This window comes from Ranitomeya imitator, chromosome 9 (genome assembly GCF_032444005.1).
Source record: "Ranitomeya imitator isolate aRanImi1 chromosome 9, aRanImi1.pri, whole genome shotgun sequence".
Taxonomy (NCBI): domain Eukaryota; kingdom Metazoa; phylum Chordata; class Amphibia; order Anura; family Dendrobatidae; genus Ranitomeya; species Ranitomeya imitator.
This window is the reverse complement of record NC_091290.1, coordinates 46,864,997-46,884,083: the sequence shown is the minus strand read 5'-3', so window position 1 is coordinate 46,884,083 and position 19,087 is coordinate 46,864,997. Positions and strand designations below refer to the sequence as shown.

At 42.0% G+C, this 19,087-nt stretch overlaps 1 protein-coding gene across 2 annotated transcripts in view; it reads left to right on the top strand.

Moving 5' to 3' along the window:
* Positions 1-19,087, top strand: part of CHID1 (chitinase domain containing 1) — a 507,376-nt gene that overhangs the window by 81,281 nt on the left and 407,008 nt on the right. The gene's annotated exons all lie outside the window — the stretch shown is intronic.

The window sequence follows — 19,087 nt, the reverse complement described above, 5'->3', positions numbered from 1 at the left end:
AAATCTGGAGGTGCTAAGGGAAGCTGCATGGAAATTACAACCTTTACTACAAAAAGATGCCCCTTACAATCCATTTTTCCAGAACCCCCACTACTGTGTTTTAGGCAGCCCCCAAATCTAAGAAGTATCAGTGTCAGTAGCTCGCTGTCCTCTCCAACAGCTGCAGGAGCCTTTCCTTGCAACCAGAAAAAATGTAAAACCTGTCCATTTATAATCACTACGGACAAGGTAAAGATCCCCAATTCACATCAGGACTACAAGATACCAGGTACTTTCAGTTGTGTCACTTCTAATGTGGTGTACCTAATTATTTGTACTAAATGACCAACTGTGGGTCTGTATGTGGGGGAGACAGGGCAGAAACTGAGAACAAGGATGAACTCTTACCGCCATACAATAAGAGAAAAAAGAATGGATCTACCTGTGGCAATACATTTTTATCTCCCGGATCACAGCATTATAGACTTGAAATAACTTGTATTAAAAGGTAACTTCAAATCTCAGAGAGACAGAAGAGTCTGGGAATATATGCTGATGATGACCTTTGACACACTTAGTGCAGGAATGAATGTGTTGCATGGATTTATGCCTTTTTACATCAATTAAGGAATTTGCTCCTCAGACCGCTTGCAGAAATGTTCCTGACAAAAAACGGACATTTCTGCCAGAAATCCGCATGCGTTTTTTCCATGCGTTTTTTGATGCGTTTTTTGTGCGTTTTTTCCCACATGCATAGAATAGCGGGAAAAACGCAGAAAATCCGCAAAATTAATGAACATGCTGCTTTTTTTTTTTTACAGCGATGTGTTTTTTTCGCGGAAAAAATCGCATCGTGCACAAAACATGCAGAATTCATTCTAAATGATAGGATGCATAATGTATGCATTTTAATGAGTTTTTATAGCGTTTTTACCGCAAAAAAACCTGAACGTGTGCACATAGCCTTAACGACTTTGTTTTTCACTGGAGGTCTGCTTTGATTTAATCAGTTTTTGAAAGTAGGTTATGCAGAACAGTATAAGCAAAGTTCCATAAAATTACTGTTATAAATGGATGGAAAGGGCACAAACCACTAATGCTGTTTTATATTTTCTATAGGCTTTTGTAAGTAGGGAACGGCGACCGTTTAATCTACCATTCGGGCCGCTGCCCATAACTTTTAAAGGTCCCAGTTGTATAAGTTTTATTATTGCACTTCCTGCTATTTTACTAGGTGATTACTACACGTGTGGTGCCGAGGTTGACTCTTATTAGCTCCTCAGCCTGTAATAATATGGAAATAAGGACTAATTATAGGGGCTGAGCCAGAATAATTGGAGACTTCTTACAACAGTGAACATCACAGCTGCTTATGACATGCGTGTTTTATATAGTGCTCATCAAATGAATCCCGCAAATTACAATTTCTATAAAGATTGTTGGACTTTGGTGGAAAGTAGAAGGAGCTTCCCATTTTGTATCGGGCAGATCCTTCCATGTCCCATTTACATTTGTTGATTCATTGCAAACAACTTTTTGCTGCAAATGTCAAATCTCCCCAAAAAAGTGCTAGTACTGCTGTCTTGCGTTTTTTTGTAAATGATTTACCTGCTGCCAGTACAAGAAAGGAGCAGCTCTGGCCGAGTCTCACTGCTTCTAAATTATTTACTTTCATTGATCGGTGCCCAGTTGGTAGCTGCATGTGGGCAGCTCCTTCAAAGGCTAATTCAAAAAGAAACCTTGGCTAAAACTAGTTGAAGGTAGTAAATCTACTGATTAGAAACATACATTCACAGGAAGGTTATCTGCAATGGATTCATGTTGCATGCTTTTCCATGTATGATGTCTCGGAGCAGAATTGTTAAAGAATCAGTTATTCTGCACTCACTACATATGAGTATATGATGTAGAGGTGGACAATTTTATTTTACCTAAATGCATGTGTTTTGGGTTCATAATTAATTTTGCAGTTAAATTTAATTAAAATTTTTTGACTGTGTAGCCAGCAAGGTAGACAGGAGCGTCTAAAAATGTGGGGCTGTTTCCTAGCTAGCAAGGTAGACAGGTGAGTCTAAATATTTTGGGCTGTTTCCTAGCTAGCAAGGTAGACAGGACTGTCTAAAAATTTTGGGCTGTTTCCTAGCTAGCAAGGTATATGGGAGTGTCTAAAAATTTGGGGCTGTTTCCTAGCTAGCAAGGTAGGCAGGAGTGTAGATAGAGCCTTGTGAAAACAGGGCTCTATGCTCCTATCTACCTTGATATATTGTAAATATATGGGTCATATCATTCCACCAGGTGGTTTCTATGGGAACATATGACAGAAATTAGAAATATGTCTTTGCTCCCAGCTTTCCATGCACATACATTTTGCCATCCATCTCTCACCTGACCAGGAGGATCAGTGAGAGATGTGGATGAGACCTCATTGACAGATCCAAGGACAGATCACATGAATTGTAGACCTGTCCTTATTTCTGTAGTGATCTCCTCTGCCAGAAGATCTCATAGATCCAATCTATAAGACCTTTTGGTGTTTATCCCTCTTATGTTTGTACTGCTTTTGCTTTTGTATCTATGTCTTATTATCTTTTAATCTTTTTGTAACTTTTTAAGCACTGTATCCTTTTTTCATATATTAAATTTAATAATTTTGTTTCTTGCTGCTCTAAACGTACCCACAACCTTGAAGAGGGAAAGTATAAGCCTGGTTGTGTTTGCTTGTATATGCCAAAGCGCAAGAAGAGTGCCTATCAGGTGTTTGGGAATGTGGGTGTACAGGTGCACTAATGTGTTCCCCACATCTTGCATCTTTCTGACCTATCAAAATGGTGAGTGGTGGCACCAAGAAGTGTGGCGTGGATGTGGGACAGTCTGGGGGCTGCACTTAGCTTATCGTTAGCCTACTGCTATTGCAATGAGTGTGAGAAGTGGAGTCCCCCTTTAGGCTATATTCACACTTTGCGGATTTTGCTGCGGATCCGCAGCGGATTTGACCGCTGCGGATCTGCAGCAGTTTCCCATGAGTTTACAGTACAATGTAAACCTATGGGAAACAAAAAACGCTGTACACATGCTGCGGAAAAAAACGCGCGGAAACGCAGCGGATTACATTCTGCAGCATGTCACTTCTTTTCTGCGGATTTTCACCTGCTCCAATAGGAAACTGCAGATGAAAATCCGCAGAAGAAACCGCAGTAAAAACCGCGATAAATCCGCAGTAAAAACCGCAACGGGTTTTCACTGCGGATTTTGGAATTCTGCTGCGGAAAAATCCGCAGTGGAATCCGCAAAGTGTGAACATAGCCTTAAAGTCACATCCGAGTCATGTGGGTGATGTTTGTAACATAGACGAGTTCTGTGCCTTGCTTGTCAAGGAGCTCAGCATCACTACAAAGAGGTGTGGCTTCCTTGAAACGAGGTGTCGTCTAATTTGAAACACTGTGTACTTAAAATCCATCAACATTTTTGCACAAATTTCTGGAACAAATTAAGTTAACTAATATGTGGTGTAAATTAAGAATTGGCAGTCTAAAGATGCTCCAGAGTTATCAAACAGCATGAACTTCAGTAACAACTCCGGCACATTTTTCATGTAAAAAAATGCTACTAACGTGCAGATATGGGGTTGATCTGCAGGTTAATAGCGTTCTGGAACTTCCTGGCACCCGCTCTGAGATCGCCGCTACTGGGAGGAAATTAACTTTTTTCCTCTTGGTAGACTTGGTCTTTCATAGAGATGTTGCTGGCATGGCTTCAGTCACTGCCCAGTACATAGTAAGCAGCGGATGTAAACGCGCCCCTGGCACTGACGGACGGCCAACTTAGCATTAGGGCCACCCATCAATCATTCCCGGGGGGCGCGGATACAGCCGTCACTATGCAGTGAGCAGTGACTGAACCCACGCCGCACCACCCCTAGTACTGAAAGCCTGAGGCTGCCGGGAGGAGTAACGTTCATTTCCTCCCAACAGAGGCGCTCTTATTGTGGGCGTAGGGCAGCCTCAGGAGTTAGCAATGCTAAATAAAGCATCATTTACTTCTACTCATCCCACTGGATCATAGTTTGTGCAAAAGTTAACCCTTATTATTTATGACTTTGGTCATTTTTTCTGCTCATAACCCATCTAATTGTAAAAATAGGAGTAACCGTTCAAGTAATTACTGAAAAACTATGTATTACCCTTCCACCTTAAATGTATTTCTATTTAATCTGAGAGCAGTATAATGTAGGGGCAGAGAGCCTGATTAACCCCTTTCTGACATCGGACGTACTATCCCGTCCATGTGGGGTGGGCCCCTATGACCATGGACGGGATAGTACGTCCAGCGCGATCGGCGGCGCTCACGGGGGGAGCGCCGCCGATCGCGGCCGGGTGTCAGCTGCCTATCGCAGCTGACATCCGGCACTATGTGCCAGGAGCGGTCACGGACCGCTCCCGGCACATTAACCCCTGGCACACCGCGATCAAAGATGATCGCGATGTGCCGGCGGTGCAGGGAAGCACCGCGCAGGGAGGGGGCTCCCTGCGGGCTTCCCTGAGCCCCCCGCAGCAACGCGATGTGATCGCGTTGCTGCGAGGGTCTTACCTCCCTCCCTCCCTGCTCGAGCCCCGGATCCAAGATGGCCGCGGATCCGGGTCCTGCAGGGAGGGAGGTGGCTTCACAGAGCCTGCTCAGAGCAGGCACTGTGAAGGCTGCAGCGCTGCATGTCAGATCAGTGATCTGACAGAGTGCTGTGCAAACTGTCAGATCACTGATCTGTGATGTCCCCCCCTGGGACAAAGTAAAAAAGTAAAAAAAAAAATTTTCAAATGTGTAAAAAAAAAATAAAAAAAAATATTCCAAAATAATGAAAAAAAAAAAATAAATATTATTCCCATAAATACATTTCTTTATCTAAATAAAAAAAAAAAACAATAAAAGTACACATATTTAGTATCGCCGCGTCCGTAACGGCCTGACCTATAAAACTGGCCCGCTAGTTAACCCCTTCAGTAAACACCGTAAGAAAAAAAAAAAAAAACGAGGCAAAAAACAACGCTTTATTATCATACTGCCGAACAAAAAGTGGAATAACACGCGATCAAAAAGACAGATATAAATAACCATGGTACCGCTGAAAACGTCATCTTGTCCCGCAAAAAACGAGCCGCCATACAGCATCATCAGCAAAAACATAAAAAAGTTATAGTCCTGAGAATAAAGCGATGCTAAAATAATTATTTTTTCTATAAAATAGTTTTTATCGTATAAAAGCGCCAAAACATAAAAAAATGATATAAATGAGGTGTCGCTGTAATCGTACTGACCCGAAGAATAAAACTGCTTTATCAATTTTACCAAACGCGGAACGGTATAAACGCCTCCCCCAAAAGAAATTCATGAATAGCTGGTTTTTGGTCATTCTGCCTCACAAAAATCGGAATAAAAAGCGATCAAAAAATGTCACGTGCCCGAAAATGTTACCAATAAAAACGTCAACTCGTCCCGCAAAAAACAAGACCTCACATGACTCTGTGGACCAAAATATAGAAAAATTATAGCTCTCAAAATGTGGTAACGCAAAAAATATTTTTTGCAATAAAAAGCGTCTTTCAGTGTGTGACGGCTGCCAATCATAAAAATCCACTAAAAAACCCGCTATAAAAGTAAATCAAACCCCCCTTCATCACCCCCTTAGTTAGGGAAAAATTAAAAAAATGTATTTATTTCCATTTTCCCATTAGGGCTAGGGCTAGGGTTAGGGCTAGGGTTAGGGCTAGGGTTAGGGCTAGGGTTAGGGTTAGGGCTAGGGTTAGGGCTAGGGTTAGGGCTAGGATTAGGGCTAGGGCTACAGTTTGGGTTGGGGCTAAGGTTACAGTTAGGGTTTAGATTACATTTACGGTTGGGAATAGGGTTGGGATTAGGGTTAGGGGTGTGTCAGGGTTAGAGGTGTGGTTAGGGTTACTGTTGGGATTAGGGTTAGGGATGTGTTTGGATTAGGGTTTCAGTTATAATTGTGGGGTTTCCACTGTTTAGGCACATCAGGGGCTCTCCAAACGCGACATGGCGTCCGATCTCAATTCCAGCCAATTCTGCGTTGAAAAAGTAAAACAGTGCTTCTTCCCTTCCGAGCTCTCCCGTGTGCCCAAACAGGGGTTTACCCCAACATATGGGGTATCAGCGTACTCAGGACAAATTGGACAACAACTTTTGGGGTCGAATTTCTCCTCTTACCCTCGGGAAAATACAAAACTGGGGGCTAAAAAATAATTTTGGGGGGAAAGATTTTTTTTTTAAATTTTCACGGCTCTGCGTTACAAACTGTAGTGAAACACTTGGGGGTTCAAAGCTATCACAACACATCTAGATGAGTTCCTTAGGGGGTCTAGTTTCCAAAATGGTGTCACTTGTGGGAGGTTTCTACTGTTTAGGTACATTAGGGGCTCTGCAAATGCAATGTGACACCTGCAGACCATTCCATCTAAGTCCTCATTCCAAATGGAGCTCCTTCCCTTCCGAGCCCTCCCATGCGCCCAAACAGTGGTTCCCCCCCACATATGGGGTATCAGTGCAGTCAGGACAAATTGGACAACAAATTGTGGGGTCGAATTTCTCCTGTTACCCTCGGGAAAATACAAAACTGGGGGCTAAAAAATAATTTTTGTGGGAAAAAATTTTTGTTTTATTTTTACGGCTCTCCATTATAAACTTCTGTGAAGCTCTTGGTGGGTCAAAGCGCTCAGCACACATCTAGATAAGTTCCTAAGGGGGTCTACTTTCCAAAATGGTGTTACTTGTGGGGGGTTTCTACTGTTTAGGTACATTAGGGGCTCTGCAAACGCAATGTGACACCTGCAGACCATTCCATCTAAGTCTGCATTCAAATGGCACTCCTTCCCTTCTGAGCCCTCCCATGTGCCCAAACAGTGGTTCCCCCCACATATGGTGTATCATCGCACTCAGGACAAATTGGGCAACAAATTTTGGGGTCCAATTTCTCCTGTTACCCTCAGGAAAATACAAACTGGGGGCTAAAAAAATAATTTTTGTGGGAAAAAAATTTTGTTTTATTTTTACGGCTCTGCATTATAAACTTCTGTGAAGCACTTGGTGGGTCAAAGTGCTCACCACACCTCTAGATAAGTTCCTTAGGGGGTCTACTTTCCAAAATGGTGTCATTTGTGGGGGGTTTCAATGTTTAGGCACATCAGTGGCTCTTCAAACGCAACATGGCGTTCTATCTCAATTCCTGTCAATTTTGTTTTGAAAAGTCCATCGGCGCTCCTTCCCTTCCGAGCTCTCCCATCCGCCCAAACAGTGGTTTACCCCCACATATGGGCTATCAGCGTACTCAGGACAAATTGTACAACAACTTTTGGGGTCCAATTTCTTCTCTTACCCTTGGGAAAATAAAAAATTTGGGACGAAAAGATAATTTTTGTGAAAAAATATGATTTTTTATTTTTACGGTTCTACATTATAAACTTCTGTGAAGCGCTTGGTGGGTCAAAGTGCTCACCACACCTCTAGATAAGTTCCTTAGGGGGTCTACTTTCCAAAATGGTGTCACTTGTGGGGGGTTTCAATGTTTAGCCACATCAGGGGCTCTCCAAACGAAACATGGCGTCCCATCTCAATTCCAGTCAATTTTGCATTGAAAAGTCAAATGGCACTCCTTCGCTTCCGAGCTCTGCCATGCGCCCAAACAGTGGTTTACCCCCACATGTGGGGTATTGGCATACTCAGGACAAATTGTACAACAATGTTTGGGGTCCATTTTCTCCTGTTACCCTTGGTAAAATAAAACAAATTGGAGCTGAATTAAATTTTTTGTGAAAAAAAGTTAAATGTTCATTTTTATTTAAACATTCAAAAAATTCCTGTGAAGCACCAGAAGGGTTAATAAACTTCTTGAATATGGTTTTGAGCACCTTGAGGGGTGTAGTTTTTAGAATGGTGTCACACTTGGGTATTTTCTATCATATAGACCAGAGGTCCCCAACTCCAGTCCTCAAGGCCCACCAACATGTCATGTTTTCAGGATTTCCTTAGTCTTGCCCAGGTAATAATTGCATCACCTGTGCAATGCAAAGGAAATCCTGAAAACATGACCTGTTGGTGGGCCTTGAGGACTGGAGTTGGGGACCTCTGATATAGACCCCTCAAAATGACTTCAAATAAGATGTGGTCCCTAAAATAAAATGTTGTTGTAGAAATGAGAAATTGCTGGTCAACTTTTAACCCTTATAACTCCCTAACAAAAAAAAATTTTGGTTCCAAAATTGTGCTGATGTAAAGTAGACATATGGGAAATGTTACTTATTAAGTATTTTGTGTGACATATCTCTGTGATTTAACCCCTTAATGACCGCCAATACGTCTTTTAACTGACCTGAGATATAAGAGAATAGCCTCCCCATACAGATGACAATCCAGCATCTGTCAGCTGTACACTATAGCTGACAACTTGCTGTATCAGTCACGATCAGTATTTGCACCATCTAAATCTGTTTAACCCCTTAGATGCTGCTGTCAATAGTGACTACATCATTATATATGGTTAACAGAGTGTGGGGGCTTCTTCTTTGTCACAATTGGTGCCCTCAGATCATGATTTTGTTGTCCTGATGTTTGCCATGGCAATTCATGACCAAATAGCGGCCTTAAGGTACCTTCACACATAACGATATTGTTAACGATATCGTTGCTATTTGTGACGTAGCAACGATATCGTTAATGAAATCGTTATGTGTGACAGCGACCAACGATCAGGCCCCTGCTGGGAGATCGTTGGTCGCTGAATAAAGTCCAGAACTTTATTTCGTCGCTGGACTCCCTGGAGACATCGCTGGATCGGCGTGTGTGACACCGATCCAGCGATGTCTTCACTGGTAACCAGGGTAAACATCGGGTAACTAAGCGCAGGGCCGCGCTTAGTAACCCGATGTTTACCCTGGTTACCATGCTAAAAGTAAAAAAAAACAAACAGTACATACTTACCTACCGCTGTCTGTCCTCCAGCGCTGTGCTCTGCTCTCCTCCTGTACTGGCTGTGAGCCGGAAAGCAGAGCGGTGACGTCACCGCTCTGCTTTCCGGCTCCCAGACAGTACAGGAGGAGAGCAGAGAAGCAGAGCGCAGCGCTGGAGGACAGACAGCTGTAGGTAAGTATGTACTGTTTTTTTTTTTTTTTTTTACTTTTAGCATGGTAACCAGGGTAAACATCGGGTTACTAAGCGCGGCCCTGCGCTTAGTTACCCGATGTTTACCCTGGTTACCGGCATCGTTGGTCACTGGAGAGCGGTCTGTGTGACAGCTCTCCAGCGACCAAACAGCGACGCTGCAGCGATTCGGATCGTTGTCGGTATCGCTGCAGCGTCGCTAAATGTGAAGGGGCCTTTAGAGTCTGCCGGCTGTAGTAATCTGTTTAGAAGTTAGCGACACTTAGGTGGTAAAAATACACATTTTCATTTCTGTCATACCACTTTGCATTAATTCCTGTAAAGCACCTGAAGGGTTAATAAACTACCTGACAGCAGTTTTCAATATGTTTAGGGGTGCTGTTTTTAAAATGGTATCACGTTTGTGGGTTTCCCAATATATGGGACCCCTAAAGTCACCTCAAACATGGATAAGTCCCTAAAAAAATAAATTTTGTAAATTTCTTTGAAAAAATGAAAAATTGCTGCTACATTTTTAAACCTCCTAAAATGCTAACAAAATAAAATAACATTTTACAAATGGTGCTGATGTAAAGCCGACATGTGGAAAATGTTATTTATTAATGGTTTGCTGTTGTATGACTATCTGGATTAAAGGGATAATCATTCAAATTTAGAAAATTGCTAATTTTTTAACATTTTTCTCAAATTTTTGATATTTTTTATAAATAAACACTAAAAATGTTGAACAAAATTTACCATTATCATAAAGTATAATGTGTCACGAAAAAACAATCTCAAAATCACTGGGATTTCTTGAAGCGTTGCAGAGTTATTACCACATAAAGTGACACTGGTCAGATTTCAAAAATTTGGCTCGGTCACTAAGGGGTTAATTGCATAAAAATTCAAAGTTGGAAAATTGCGAAATTTTTATAACCTCATAAAGGGACAGTGGTCAGAATTGTAAAAATTGGCCCGGTCATTTATGTGCAAACCACCCTTGGGGGTAAAGGGGTTAAATGGATGTGTCACTTGCATAGCACTTTGCTGTAGTTTCAATACAGTCAGTGTCTAATCAGCAGGAGATTATCACTGCCAGACTAGGTGTCATGTGCCTGCTACTCAACTGCTTCATTTAATCCCTCCCTCACCACTAATTGGAAGCTTCTTGTGTACACTGTAAGCAAGCTACCAATCACTGATTTGGGTGGGATATCCAGAGCTAAGTATTCTGACCACTGCTATATATCCACAGAGAAAACAGTAATTTTATGAAAACTTCACCAAGGAGTCCAGTAAGTGACATTGCTGGAATCAGGATCTCTGTCCGTATCTGATGCTGCTTTGAAATTCCATAGTAAAAAAAAATATTCCCTTTTAAAAAGGTAGTAGCAGATCTACTTGATTTACTTTCACCTAGGCTAGTAAAAAAATCTACATGTAGTATGTGCAGCATAATTTGCCTAATAAAATATGCCTAAAGTAATATTTATAGTAGATAAAACAGTTTTAGGCGCCTTTTGTTCCATTTTTAACAAGACAAGTCCTTTTAATGAAATTCCCCTTTAAATTGTCTTATCCCTTGAAATAAAAGGATTCTAGATGAGGGCTGGCCCTGGGGTTGCATTCATTGCTGTGCGAGAGCAGGTGCCTTCTGTATACCTCTCATGCATCAAGCACCGGGAGAGCTGTCAGATCTCCGCTGAGCCTGTCACCCACTCACTTATCCAACCAGCTGCTTGAAATGCTCCCTACATCGAGCAATTCCCGGGAGAGCCCGGCTTACATTTTCATTTCAAACACACCGTTTGTCTTAAGCTTTATAAAGGTTAATGGGAATAACTGCGCCTGCCTCTTGTGTAACAAGGGTGGGGAGGGCATGGAGGGGGGTTATTACTTATCGGAGAGCGCTCTACCTCTTGTGACGCCAGTCTCATTCATTTAGGGGCAGCCCGGCTAATTACAGACGAATTTCCTAAGGGACAGCACATAGCTCAAACCAAAGGGAAGCAGCTGGAGAATTGCTGCCGCATTCCTATGCCCATTAGGTAACCCTGCAGCATACTGTGCCAGCGCAGGTAGATCCAATTCTTGTATTTTCAGATTAGGGTAAGATCACACAGGGCGTTTTTGCTGCGTTTTTTAAGCTAATTTTCAGCTGCTTTTTACAGTACCAGCAAAGCCTATGAAATTTGAGAAATCTCATGCACACATTGTTTTTTTGTGTGATCAGTATTTTGTGCTTTGCTGCGTTTTTTTAACATAGAGCATGTCACTTCTTTCAGCGTTTTCCAGCGTTTTCCACCCCTTGACTTGAATGGATGGTGAAAAAACAATGCAAATATGCAGGTTGACTTTTCTTGCAGTGTATTTGCTGCAGAAAAGTCAAGGAGAGCCGGATTTGACGTCACATTCCGCTCTGCTACATCTAGATGACAGGATGCATGATACATCCAGAGCGGACCCGAACCCCATTCACTTGAATGGGGGGCCCGACAATACAGTGTTTGGCACGCTGTCATATGCATGACAGCGCTGCAAACACCGCTTTTGATTGGCGGGGAATTCCCGTCAGAAGACAGCAGGAGCGCTCAGCTGTGATCGGAGGTATAAACTTTACCTCCAATCACTGGTGTCAGCTGATGGGACTACTGATCCCATCATCGAACATCTACAGCCGCTGATTACATTGAGAGCAGGAGCGGATGATGGGAGCGCTATAAATAAATACATTTTTTTTTAAAAAGGCGTGGGTCCCCCCCTATTTTTGATGACCAGCCAGACAAAACTCACATCTGGGGCCTGCAACACTCAGCTGTCAGCTTCAGCAAGGCTAGGTATCAAGAATAGAGGGGTCCTCAAGCTTTTTTTTTAAATTATTTAAATAAATATTTTTAAAAAAACGGCGTGGGGTCCTCCCCATTCTTGACAACCAGCCTTGCTAAATCTGACAGCTGGGGCTGGTATTCTCAGGCTGGTAAAGGGCCATGGATATTGGCCCCCAGCCTACAAATAGCAGCCCACAGTTGCCCAGAAAAAGCGCATCTGTTAGATGTGCCAATTTTGGTGCTTTGCCAGCTCTTCCCACTTGCCCTGTAGCTGTGGCAAGCAGGGTAATAAGGGGTTAATGTCACCTTGCTATTGTAAGGTGACATTAAGCTGGCTTGGTAATGGAGATGTGTCAATAAGGCACCTATCCATTACTAATCCTATAGTAGTTAAAGGGTTAAATACACACACATGCAGAAAAAGTATTTTAATGAAATAAAACAATACACACAGTTTTGCCATCTTTATTAGTCTGCCATTGCAAGTGAAGCCCTCGAACTCCTGAAATAAAAATAATAAACCAGCACAAGTACTCCCTGTTTCGACGCAGTCCAATATAACGAGTGTGCCACGCAGTAATCCATATCTGGAGGAGATAAAGCTTACAACCGGGTGCGCTGCTAATGTCACCACTCCAGGCTGTAAGTTACTGGGGAATGAATGATACGCAACGACGCAGGCTCAGTAACTAGCGGTGACGTCACCGAGCCTGCGCTCCCTCACTGCCTGACCTGAGGTAACCTCTGCACCGTGGGAAAATGCCAGTGAAGAGGTTACCGCAGGTTATCTATCTATAATAATTATCTTTATTTTTATATAGCGCTAACATATTCCGCAGCGCTTTACAGTTTGCACACATTATCATCACTGTCACATTCTAAATTCCCCATCAGTATGTCTTTGGAATGTGGGAGGAAACCGGAGAACCCGGAGGAAACCCACACAAACACGGGGAGAACACACAAACTCCTTGCAGATGTTGTCCTTGATGGGATTTGAACCCAGGACACCAGCGCTGCAAGGCTGCAGTGCTAACCACTGAGCCACCGTGCTGCCCTTTATCTATCGATCTATTCAATCTATCTATTAATTCTGTCTATCTACAGGAAGTTTTTTTCTCTCTGTGTGCAGTCAACTTTATTGGCATACACAAAGAGAAAAAAAAGCATGAAAAAAAAAACGTACCAAAAACGCACCTAAACCTGCGTTTTTAGCGCAGCTTGTTTCCTGCCAAGAAGATCAGGTTTTGCTGCAGGGAAAAAAAGCAGCAAAAATGCCCTGTGTGAACTTACCCTTAGGGCTTTCAATTAATACCATGCAGACTTCACGGTTTCATCTTTCATACACATACGCTTCGCCTCTTTTTTACATCATTGCAAATAGTTGGCATTTTTACTATGTGTAAAGCTGATGTCTGAACAGAAATTTAAATGGATAACGTGAACAAATCAGTAGGATAATTTTTAAGGGTTTCAGCATTTGGAGTCCACCACTTCAGGGCTGTGGAGTCGGTAAGCCAAACCTCCGACTCTTCAATTTCCATAACACCGACTCAACCAAAATGGACTCCGACTCCACAGCCCTGCCACTGTTACCCCATTTTCAAGATTAATGCTATAATAACTAGAGGTGAGGACTGTGCTCAAGACTATGGAGTTTGATAGAAAAAAAGTTGAACCAGTTTGTATCACAAAATACAGCAAATAATGGCAGTTTCGCTCTCTCGCCATAGACTTCAGTGGCTGCGTCTTCTCAAAGGACTCCGATTTTCCTGATCGATGTGGATCCCAGTGTTGCGACCGTCACCAGTCAGCTGTTATAGTATACACATATCCTATAAATCCTATATCCAATCATCTGTTATGATCCCCGGTGGCTGCATAAAGAGTTCCGTTAACGTGTAGTGGCTGCTGCCAACACCTGCAGATTAGCTCTTACAATCCTCAGTATGTTAATGTAATATTAGTGGAAGCCCCGTTTAATTATAATCAAGCAGCTGACCTTATCAGACTCCTGAGGTCTGGAGAGAAATCTTCATTCTGTCCGAGAGGGGGATCAGATCTGGGTGCAAATGATTGGTCCTTCCCTCCTGTTTACAATAGATAGTAATGGAGAGTATTGTGGAGGCGATCAAGTGATTACAGGATCAGGTTCCCTTAGGGGAATGGCTAAAAATGTTAAAAACATTGCAAAATATAAGGAAAATTTAAAGTTGAAATCACCCCTATTTCCCTATTATGTAAATATTAAAAAATAAAAATGAAATATTTTATATTAGAAATATACAAATTCAGTGCTACAACTTGACCCTCAAAAACAAACTATGTTAATTGAAAAATAAAAAAGTCATGGGTCTTGGAAGAAGAGGAGGAAAAATATAAGGGGCAAAAATGTAAAACTGCTAGTTCTTAAAGGGGTTGTCCAGTACTTTTATAGTGATGGCTTTTCCTTAGGTTAGGTCATCAATACCAGATTGGTTGGGGTGCGACACCCAGCACCCCACCGATCAGCTGTTCCCAGACGGATGTACTTAGTTGCTGAAAGTAACAACACAGCTCCCTCAGCTGCAAACCCATTCAGATAGGGGTGGATGTGCAGTACCCCGCCGCGGCCACTGTGCAGTTGGTGGAGCCATGCTGTCCTGCTCCGCAACTAAGCTGATCGCCTGGGACGCCGATGTCGCACCCCATCCAATCTGGTATTGATGACCTATCCTAATGAGAGGCTACCAATATTAAAGAACCAGACGTCTCCTTTAAAGGTTTCCAAAAACTCTAGGTCTCCATATGTATGGCAGTGACTGACGGACCTGCTTGAGCTTTAAAACTGTTAATGTTCAAGTCTTTCCACATTTACATTTTATAGTAAATCTATAGAGATTGCATTAAAAATGATTTTTGGTTTAAGCTACATTTGCAGCCAGTAATTTATAAAGAAAGTCTACATTAAAGGAGTTCCGGCGGTTACATAATGACTTTTCCTACAATCTCTGTTCCAATCATAGCACACACATAACGTATACAGAATATTCGCAGACCTTTTCCAATTATCTTTCATTAGTCACTGAAATGACTTCAATTATAGTAACCGGCATTAGCAGACTTACTAGAAAAGCCATCATTGCCTTTAAGCGTCAGCTACTCCTGCCTGTTGACAAAACACGAAGATTTCTTGGTCTGCGTCTCTATTTTCCACTATAACCCCCAAAAAAGTAGTTAACAACCATAAAATAAAATATCTGACTGCGCCTATTTCTATCACAGGATGGTTGTTTCTCTTGAGATGCATATGGAGTCGTTTCTAATGATGAAAGTAAAATCTACACAGACTTAAGGAAAGCGCAGAAGTTTCTCTCTTCAAGAAAATTCCCGTGGGACATTTTGAACACAGATAGAACGTGAAGTCAGAGGCTGGCGGCTTCTCTTTTCTTGTCGTCTTCCGTTAAACCTCCTTTCTCGTGTTGTTCCCCTTCTCCTCTCGTATGTAGAGTAGATATAAATATATGGTCTATCCAGGTGTCAGGGTTATTGCACTGACTCCTTTAAATGCGTTAGAATTTTTTTATTTCTAAATTCCTTAAGGGTTCTATTGAATTTAACAAGACGCTCAACTGCTGAGCTAAATCTAAGGCTCCGTTACACCAAGAAACACACCGCACAAAGTCTTGCTATTTTTTAATTTTCGAACGGTTGTTATTTGCCAAGAAAATAAGACATTTCTCGCGGTATATTCCTATACTCTTTCCTAAATGCAGTGTATCTCATTTATCAATTGAAACCGTAAATCTTGGCGACAGAATTAAAGGGGTTGTCTCCTATTGTTAATTGAGTAAAATCGCAAAAGTGTTTTGTAAAAGGACATAACTTTGCAATTTATCTCTTAATTACCGTAAACTCATGTGCATTCTAAAGAATGGAGGGATTTTTAATCTCTAGTATACAGCTAATCGTTTAGGCTACCGACCACCGTCTGTCAGAAGTGGCCGATTTCCATGGTAAGGAACATGCACTTGCAATCTCTTTGCTGTTAAAGCCTTCACGTAATACCCTGAAACTAGCCGGACAGGTTCCTCCAATGCTGCTGAGACAAAGCGACCTCCACTAGCAGCAACGTAGGATGCACCATTCAGGCCAGCGGTGAAACCTGCAGGACCCAAATGTCAATCATGTGAGAAAGCAGGAAGTTGGGAGGCCAAGGAGCGGTGTGCTCCTGATCAAAGAACATTATCCCTTTTAAAGTTCATAACTTGCCTTGTTTAAAGGGAATCTGCCGTCAGGTTTTTGCTTCCTCATCTGAGATACACCAAATCGAAAAAAAAAACCTTAAAAAATGTAGACTTTGATTTTTTGATCAATTCGATCTTTTTGTGGAAATTTAGCATTTCATTATTTCTGACCCCATACTGTATGTGTCAGACATATGACAATGGTTTTATACCTTGTTATTAACCTTATAATTAGCAAAATCGAATTTTTTAATTTTTTTTGTTTGGTGTACTTTGATTGACACCCATCTTCATATTCCGTACCTTATCTTAAAGCAGTATGAAGAAAGAGCCTGAATTCAGTGATGTATCACTTACTGGTAGTTTAAAGGGAACCTGTCACCTGAATTTGGCGGGACCGGTTTTCGGTCATATGGGCGGAGTTTTCGGGTGTTTGATTCACCCTTTCCCTACCCGCTGGCCGCATGCTGGCCGCAATATTGGATTGAAGTTCATTCTCTGTCCTCCGTAGTACACGCCTGCGCAAGGCAATCTTGCCTTGCACACGCGCAGTATGCTTTGCCCAACGGCGGGCAAAGCCGAAAAGCATGTCCCAAAACACAGCGAAATAGTTCCGGGACATAGTGCGCCGGTGCATGCGCACGAATGCTTTTCAGCTTTGCCCGCAGCTGGGCAAAGCATACTGCGCGTGCGCAAGGCAAGATTGCCTTGCACAGGCATGTACTACGGAGGACAGAGAATGAACTTCAATCCAATATTGCGGCCAGCATGCAGCCAGTGGGTAAGGAAAGGGTGAATCAAACACCTGAAAACTCCGCCCATATGACCGAAAACCGGTCCCGCCAAATTTAGGTGACAGGTTCCATTCAATGAATGCAGCAGTTCTGATACAATCAAAGTTTTTAGATGCAGCATATAGCAAAGCTTAGAAAGCTAATCCTGCCCACACCACTGATTATCAGCTTTTTATATACGGTACATTGTATGTTGACTGTAAGCTGCTATTCAGTGCCGAGAGTGTGGTTTGTCAAGGATGCACGTGGGAAGCTAGTCCAGCACTGATAATTCTCTGCTGATAAAACATTTATTGTAGTGAAACATCACACAGCCTTATAAGTGATACCACTGAAGTTCGTGTCTCTGCCCCTACCTCATGTTCCCTGCTCCCTTCAGATTGCATAGCAAAAATTTGTTGACAGATTCCCATTAAGGTTGCACGTTCACACCCCAAGAAGTCAAGAGTAGAGGTAATTACTACTTGCTTTATGCAGGGAACCTGCCGCTCCCCCAGCACTGGACAGCAGAACAGAATAGGGGTCAGCTGCCAGTCAGTGTGGGGCATGATTAACACAGATCGGTGTCTGAACCCGCACCACCACTATGGCTGAAACTGGAACGCTGCTGGGGAGAATAAAGTGAATTTCCATCCGGCAACGGGTAAAGTTCAGAACGCTATTAACCTGCAGATTAACCCCATATCTGCAAGTTCATAGCGTTATTTCACGTGACTTGTTCCCTTTAAGTGAGGCAGGCACACAAAGGTTAAAAATAAATTATTTTCTTTATAATAATGATCTGTTTGATAAAATAAACACCTTATTTATCCTCTATGGGAAACAATGTTAAAGAAGAAAATGCCAGAAAAATTCTGTATTTGTTCACCCTGCCTCCTTAGGCTACTTTCACACATCAGGTTTTTTGTTTCAGGCACAATCCGGCAATTTTTGGAAAAAACAGATCTGTTTTTTTTTTTTTTTTTTATGCCGGATCCGTTTTTTCCCCATAGAGTTGTATTAGCGCCGGATTGTGCCTGATGGCCAAACGTTTCATCTATTTTTTTTCCGGATTCGTCCAAATAGTCGTTTCCTGCGGACTGAGAAAACATCCACTGCAACGTTTTTTTTGTCCGGCGGAAAAAAACTTACAGTGACGGAATCAGGCAAAAACACATGAAACAGAGGTGTGAAACAATGAATACGGCGCCTGGATCCGGTTTTCAAAGCATTTTCCATACAAATCATGTAGATTTGCCGTTCTGGTCTCTCTCTCTCAAAAAAAAATCCATGTGCATTAAAGAACACCAGATCCAGCTAAAAAACGGATCCGGCGCATCAGTTTTTCGCAATTTATGTCGGATCCGTTTTTTTTTTTTAAATTATCCGGATTTAGCCTGAAAACAAAAAACTGATGTGTGAAACTAGCCTTACAAACATAATGAAACATGATCAGAAACACGTACGTGCATAAGCCCTAAAACTGCAACTCGCTTGTCAGTAAACAAGAGATGGTATACAGATCCTTTGGTCTCAAAATAAAAATGTTATGAAACTTTTAATGCAGGGACTCAAAAGTAAATTATATTGTAAGAAGTATATTATTTAACAAAAGTATCACAACCTTATTGTGGGGTCCAATTTTTTTTGTCTGTTTTTTTTAGAGCAGAAGACAAAGTGCCGAATGCAGAAATTTTTATTCTATTCTAAAAAAAAAATAAAAAAATAAAACCCTATAACAGACAGACTCCATAATAATCAATGGGGTCTTTCTGCTTCTGTTTTTCTGATGCAAGGGATCTCTTTTGCACTTATCTGAGTATTGCCAAAGGTTGGTAACCATATACCATAGGTCTGGATCCAAAGATCATTTTTCGTAGAATCTGTTAATGGGAACCTGTCACCAGGTTTTTCCCAAATGCTTTAAGGCCAGTACCTTTCAGCCATGATATACAGCATTCCAATATGCTGTATATCTTCTCCCATCGAGCCTGCAAGACCAGAAATAGTCTTTTTAGTATACTCACCTACGGGGCATATCTGGTCATGATCCGGAGCCTCCTCTTAGGAGCGCTGTCCTCTTTCTTGCTTCATGTGGCTGACGCGTCCTGTGTCATCCACACAGTGTTCCCGGCAT